Genomic DNA, 7,583 nt, shown 5'->3' with positions numbered 1-7,583 from the left:
TAGCATGTGGGTCTTAGAAATTGAGATAATCAAATAACCCGTCCTTGAGCAGCTTTCTTTATTATGGCCCATTAAAACATCACCTTCCTTTGGGACTATAAATGTTAAGAGCCCTTATTTAACCTCAAACAGCCAAGACAGCCCTCTAAGGTCAGAGGAGGGTCGTCTGGGAAGCATTGCTCTGTCGTCTTAAAAGCTCAGACTTTATTCACATGTAACCACACTCAATGCCTATGAGAGCTGTCCTTGGCTGGTGCTCTGAGCCACCCAATTATTCATTCCTACCTTAAAATCCATTTGATCCTCCTTGCTCTTGAGCCAGCTACCCTAACTACATAAAACTACTCCAGCTTCTTGTAGATGGCTAACTGGCTTTCCAGGAGCCAGCTAGAAGAGTAACTGACTAGATTCCTTCATTCTTTCCCCACACTTACTTTATAAATATTTGAGCGCCAGACCTAGGAGAGTCATTGTGGTTGATGCTTGTAAAACAAATAAATAATATATTGAGCTTCTCATAGTAAGAGTTGGCCTAATTAAGTGAATGGAGGAAGTCAGAGAGCGAGACGTGTCATACTTTATTAGTTACCAAAGCCAATAAATGTAAGTACTAGGAGATATGAGATTCCAAAGTCTTATAAAGTCATATAAAGGGGAATTGACTGAGTTCATGGGCAAGGGGCAGTCATTGTCATAGAAAAGGCTCAAAGGAAAAAAAAAGTTAATGAAGGATAGGTGGGAAATTCACCAAGCCAGGAGCAGGCAGAACGTGCCAAAAACTAAGTGAGCTATTGTTCCCTAGAGGGCAGAGCCTGACACAGGGGTTAAAACGGTGATGATTTAATTAAAGAGTGCGAAACTCGGGCAGCAAGGATGAGGCATGAGGGATGTGAGGCAAGGAAGGATTGAAGCAATGCAAAATGATGTATGGGCAGGCTGGCAACTGCTTTATCACAAACTGAAGAGAAACAGCATATTGCTTGGCAGGTATTGCATGGCATGTGAGACTTCTCCAGAGAAGCCATGAGGAAAAACGGCACATGAAAATAGTTTTTGTTTTCAAAATGGAGCAGATTTTATCTCCCCAGTGACCTCCCATGTCCTGTTCGCTCTTGGTCAAAATTTGCCATACAGAAACTGTGTCATCTGGATCTTTCAGCATCTTGGGCAGCCAGACCCCAAGTTGTGATCATTTACCCTAGACTAGAAGTGTCAAGTAGAGCCGGAAACTCCAGGCGTGCAGCTGGTCAGCCTGACTGTGGGGTGGCAACTCCAGCATTCTTAGGGCGAGTGGCTGGTTGGCCTCAGGTGGGTGCTAGGGTTGTTAGTAAAGCTGAGCAGAACAAGCTGCTGTGAGTCCAGGAAGTGGGTGGAATCAAGAGAATCTGAGAAGGTCCATAAAGTTTGTTTGATACAAGTCTGCTGTGACTGGACAGCAAAGAACATTCATAAATCTTTCTAGTTATTTCTGCACATTGACTACCAGGGTTTTTGTTTTTGAGAAGGGTCTCACTCCTGTTACCCAGGCTGGAGTGCAGTGGCGCAAACATGGCTCACAGCAGCCTTGACTTCCTGGGCTCAGGTGATCCTCCCACTTCAGTCTTCCGAGTAGCTGGGACTACAGGTACATGCCACTACATCCAGCTAATTTTGTTGTATTTTTAATAGAGATAGGGTTTCACCATGCTGCTCAAAATGGTCTCAAACTCCTGAGCTCAAGCTATCTGCCCACCCCAGCTTCCCAAAATGCTGAGATTACAGATGTGAGCTACTGCACTTGGTCCAGAGTGATTTTTAAAATACCTTCTCCTGCCTCAAAGTACCAAAGGGTCTCCCAGACCCAGATCAGCTCATGCATATGAAGTCCAGTCCCTTCTGGCTTTGAGACCTACCACATGTTGCACAAAGCCCTCCTGGCAACTGGATTTGTGGTGGAATGAAGTGGACATCAGCATGCGTGCTTACTGCACAATTGTTGATTCCCTGCAAATGAGTCATCGCCTTTCCCATCAGTGCTGTGCTCCATCTCTGTGTTCTGCTCTCCATTGTATACCCTCCATCTCTCAATGTCCACTTAAGACTAGAACAGAGTAAATGCAAGTACACATGGTACTTGGAGAGATGCAAATACCTTACTTTCACTGGCACCAGTCATGTGTAGAAAAGGGATTGGGGCTTTGAGATGGGCTCAAATGAACTTTGATAGAATGGTCAATATTTGATGAAACATAATTCCTACCATTATTGGAACTGGGAGATAACTAGAAATATCCAACATCAACTTAATGCACCTAGTCCCGAGAGAAATGCTAGGTTAGAGCTGTGCACATAGCTGGAGCTGAATGGACACCTCCAGAGTGCCATTGCTAGTTTACGGTGACTATCCAAGATCCCACTGATGGTTATCTTATGCTGTCTTTCCCGACCAGACCTACACTTCTCCAGCCAGGCCAGATAAGTGGGTGGTGGGATCTGGCAATGTGAGTCCTAGTAATGTAACAGATCGCCGGGGCAATCAGCCGAAATACTGCTGTGGAAAGGGAAAAGGCTTTGAATCTTATCCAGGTTCAAGATCAGATTTGCATCTTACTAAATAGGTAATTCAGTTAACCTCTCAGGATCTTAGTTTTATCATCTAGCAAATTAAGTGTTGGATTTTACTGCTGCATCTTAAAGGAAGGCAGAAGACACTGTTGTTTTGATTGAGGTACCTTGTCTTAGGCTGGGTTCCTTTGAAGCAGAGCCAAAAAGAAGATTCTTATAGAAGTGACTTAGTGAGGAAATGCCCAAAGGATGGAGCAGAACTTCAACGATGTGATGTCAACTGAAGCTAAATCTCAGCCTTCTTTCTATGAAGGGTACTGGAGTATAAATGATATTACAGAGTTGTCTCATCTTGAGGCAAGGGGATTGTGTTATCTTTTATCGGTATAGGCTATAGACTGCCTTAAGGAGAGCAAGTGTAATTGTCTAGGCATTTCTGGAAAATGCAGAAATTCCCTGAAGGAGGCTGTTATGAGCTCTAAGTAAAACACAGCAGCTAGAAGATGCTGGTACCAATAAAAAAGATCTGGGGGCTGCGTGTGGTGGCTCATGCCTGTAATTCCAGCACTTTGGGAGGCCGAGGTGGGCAGATCATGAGGTCAAGAGATCAAGACCATCCTGGCCAACATGGTGAAAACCCCATCTCTACTAAAAATACAAAAATTAGCCGGCATAGTGGTGTGCCTGTAGTCACAGCTACTCGGGAGTCTGAGGCAGGAGAATCGCTTGAACCCAGGAGGCGGAGGTTGCAGTGAGCTGAGATCACGCCACAGCACTCCAGCCTGGTGGCAACAGAGCAAGACTCCATCAGAAAAAATTAAAATTTTTAAAAAAAGATCTGGTTATGATACTATTATCATTTACTGTAGCCCACCACTCAGCTCTACTGCTTACATGAAGTTTGCTCAATTCTGGCACAGCTTCTCTAGGATTCTGGTTGGCCACAATTTCTGGGGAAGCTTAGAAGAACAGTATTGATGGGTTGAACAAGACCCTCCACTGCTGTGACTGATCCAAAAGTCAGTAATGCACGTATTCATTTTTCTCCTCTACCACCTATTCTAGATCCTTCTTCCACTTGGCTACAAAATTCCACTAGTCTAGATGGGTGTAATTGATGTGATACAAATTCTCTGAAGAGTCTTTGACCCTGGTTACTATACCCTTATCAGGCCATTATTCCTGTGCTTGAGCACGTAGAGTGACCATGACCATGGAAGTACCAAAAGATGCCACAGTCAATTACCCAGCATTTTCCTCTCTGTCTTCATCACGAGGCTGCAGCTCTATCTCTTCATGATGAGCAGGACTGATACAGTAGTGGCTTCCTGTATAACTCCCTGTACAGGCACAGGGATCCCAATTTGACCAGGCGGCAGTCATAGTGCCAAGATTAGTGGGACTCTGTTCTTTGGTGGAAGCATTCCACGTGAGAAGTAGGATCTCCTGATGCATAAACCCTGAAGTTATAGAGAATTACAAATTCCCAAATGAATCACTGGGAATGGTAGCTGGAGGGACATTTCTATTTCTACCTCTTGATTCCCAGACTCATATGTTTTCCTATGAGAACCTAGTACCATAGAGTGGCTGTGGGTTCAGGATATATTCTGTATCCAAAAGGTTAGTATGGAGGTATCATCTTGAGCTGGCACTTCAGCTGTACCTATAAGAAATTGCTTCACTATTCCACCAGGTCAGCAAGTTTCTGAGTGGTATGTTGTATGGTAGCATCAGTTGGCTGTATGCACATGTACTTATATGGATTTGACTTTCACTCCCAGAATTAAGTGGCTTATGCCAGGTTTTCTAAATCCAGCCATTCTTCTGCAGCGATTTAAGGGAATGCTTTCAAGATAATTCTGTAAGGAGGTGTGTTAGTCCATTCGTATTGCTATAAAGGAATAACTAAGACTGAGTAATTTGTAAAGAGGTTTAACTCACAGTTCTGCAAGCTGTACAAGCATGGAACCCACATCTGCTCGGCTTCTGGCGAGGCTCCCGAAGCTTTCCCTTATAGTGGAAGGCAAAAGGGGACCAGGTATAATGCATACAAGAGAGGGACCAACAGAGATGCCAGACTCAAACTATCAGCTCTTGCACGAACTGTGTGAGAACTCATTTATCATCATGGGAAGGGCACCAAGCCATTTATGAGAGATCCACCCTCATGATCAAAACAACCCCAAAGAGACCCCACCTCTAACACTGGGGACATTTCAACATGAGGTTTGGAGGGGACAAACATCCCAACCATATCAGGAGGTAAGTGGGAAAATTAGAGCAGGGGAAGGGGTAAGTAAAGATATGGTTTCAGCTGAAGTCTATTTGAACGTGACTCCTTGATCTCTGAATGGTTCCATAATCATGACACAGTAACATGAGTGGTACCACAGTAATGTCCAACCTGAGGCAAGGGATCTGGGCTTTTGTATCCTGAAACCAGGCAGTGCTTGGTCTTGGGCCACTCCTGGGGGCAGCACAGCAAGACGAAGTGGCTTTCATCACCTGAGGGCAGCTTTCTGGAGAAGTATGAATCTGAGCCATTAGCAGCCCCTACTCATGGCAGCCCAGGAAAGAAGATCTGGGTGAGACCCCAACAGTTGACTCAACCATATCTTGTCACCATATCTTGAAGGGTTTGGATTATCTTGAGAGGACTGTCAGTTATTAGGCATGAAGTTGCCCCATTCCAACCTCCAAATCTGAGAAATCTAGGTAGCTGTCAGACCAGAATATCTCTACTTCACTATACTATCACTTGATCTAGTCAACATGTTTGTTAAATCTGTGGCAGACGTGACATGTTTTAGGGATATAGAAATAAACAATCTTGCTCTTATAAGCACTCTATTTCTAGCATTTTATAGGCAGCATTAACTAAGATTTTATACAGAACTCAAGACCCACAGTCTACCACAGTCACAAAGCCATTCATCAGGGCAGGGCATTAAATCTTATAGCCACCAGATGTTTCTATAGCCCTGTCTGTGATGTCTCCCTCTATCAGCTTCCTGATTTGATTGTTCTGGATGATTCTGACTTCTCTGCTGGGGCTTTTCCACTAAGTCAGCACAAGGAGTCATGATAGCGGCTTACACTTGAGAGGTACTTCAAGCACATTAAGTACTAAAATGAAATAATTTAAGAATTCTGGAAACTAGCTTATCATGAAGTTTCTTAAAGTATGGTCCACTTCAGATAACTAAAGGCACTTTTTAGAAACAGATTTTTGGGCCCTTCTCCAGAATTACTTAAATCAGAATCGTTAGGGCTCAGATTCTCAGATCTTTAGTGCTGCATTTTAAACACCCTGATATGAAGCACAGTAAAATATGAGAATCAGTTGCTAGAAAGTAGGTCATTGATACCTCTTCCATTTTTGTGAGAGATGAGGAAAAGGGCTTTGGGCTTCTTAAATTTTACTTAATAAGTAGCAGGATCAGAATTCATGTCCTTAGCCTTTAGGACATGTTTTTCTCAACCTCATACCATTGACATTTTGGAACAGATAATTCTTCATTGAAGGGGGCTGTCTCATGCACCTTAAGACTTTTAGCAGCATCGCTGACCTCTATTCCCTAGAGTCAGTAATGTCTCTCTAAGTGTGACAACCAAAGATGTCTCTGGTCGTCATCATGTCCTTTAAGGAATAAGGTTGCCACGAACATCTCCACCATGGTTGAAAACCATTAGTCTAGGTGGGTACGGTGGTCCACGCCTATAATCCCAGCACTTTGGGAGGCTGAAGCAGGCAGAACATCTGAGGTCAGGAGTTCAAAACCAGCCTGGCCAATGTGGTGAAACCCCATCTCTACTAAGAATACAAAAATTAGCTGGGTGTGGTGGCAGGTACCTGTAATCCCAGCTACTTGGGAGGCTGAGGCAGGAGAATTGCTTGAACCTGGGAGATGGAGGTTGCAGTGAGCTGAGATTGTGCCATTGTACTCCAGCCTGGGCAACAGAGTGAAACTCTGTCTCAAAAAACAAAACAAACAAAAACAAACAAAAAACCAAAAACACTATTCTAAGGTATGGTATTTCACAAGCAATAATTATGCATGAACTTTTCTATCAGATGGACTTGTTTTTGAATCTTGGCATTACTCATTGTTTGTACAGTCTTAAGGAAGAAACTCAACTCAGAGAACCTTTGTAATCACCACGTGAAAAAGGCAGGAAGAACACAGTCACAGATTCAAGGGAGTAGCTGGTACCTTCTACCGTACCCTCAGATTCCTCCTCCTTTTCCTCCCTATAAGCTATGGCAAATACTTGTACCATCTATGAAAAACAGGCTGCTTGCTATGTCAAGATGGCATCAAGACATGTCTTCTGGATCCCATCCCCCCCTTAGCTATATTTTTGTTACCCACATGACCCTCATAAATAGAACCGTTGAGTTAGTATGGGTAGTATTAAGTTCCTCAGAAATGGAAGATGGAAATAGAGTAAACCAGGCATTGTTGGTATCCACTTTTATCCCTCAGAATTTACTGTTTTATTGAGTTCTACTCCACTTCCAGCTTCCAGCGCCTAAATGTCTTTATGTTCAGAAGCTGTCCTGATGCCGCATGTAGCAGGCTGGAAACACTGAAGAATGACCACTGATCAGTAGCAGTCTTTAACCAGTGATGTATGGGAGTTGGTGCACAAATACCCCAACTCCCTCGCCTCTCAGTTTGAATAATCCTAAAGGGTGTATATTACACTATTTCTTCTGAAATTAAGCCCCAGTTACTGACAGAGGTGGCTAAATATAGCTGTTGGCTGTATTCTCTATCACTTCTTGAATCCCCTGCCAGGGTTCTCCGTACCTCCATAATAAACCACTTGAAACAAAAATCAAGTCTTTCTTTCATGGTCTGCATCTTGGGGAATCCAAAGTAAGACACAGTCTCAAAAAAGTTAACATTTGTAAAACATGTTTTTTTCATCTCACCTCATAAGTGACAACAACAACAAAAAAGACAACAAAAAACCAAACACAGCACACCTGTCATGGGAGAAGTGACATTCAACTAATTCTTTGAGTTGCT

Source organism: Sapajus apella, unplaced genomic scaffold, assembly GCF_009761245.1.
Source record: "Sapajus apella isolate SASKATOON/1434 unplaced genomic scaffold, GSC_monkey_1.0 scaffold36, whole genome shotgun sequence".
In the NCBI taxonomy this organism is placed as follows: Eukaryota; Metazoa; Chordata; class Mammalia; order Primates; family Cebidae; genus Sapajus; species Sapajus apella.
This window is presented reverse-complemented; position numbering follows the sequence as displayed.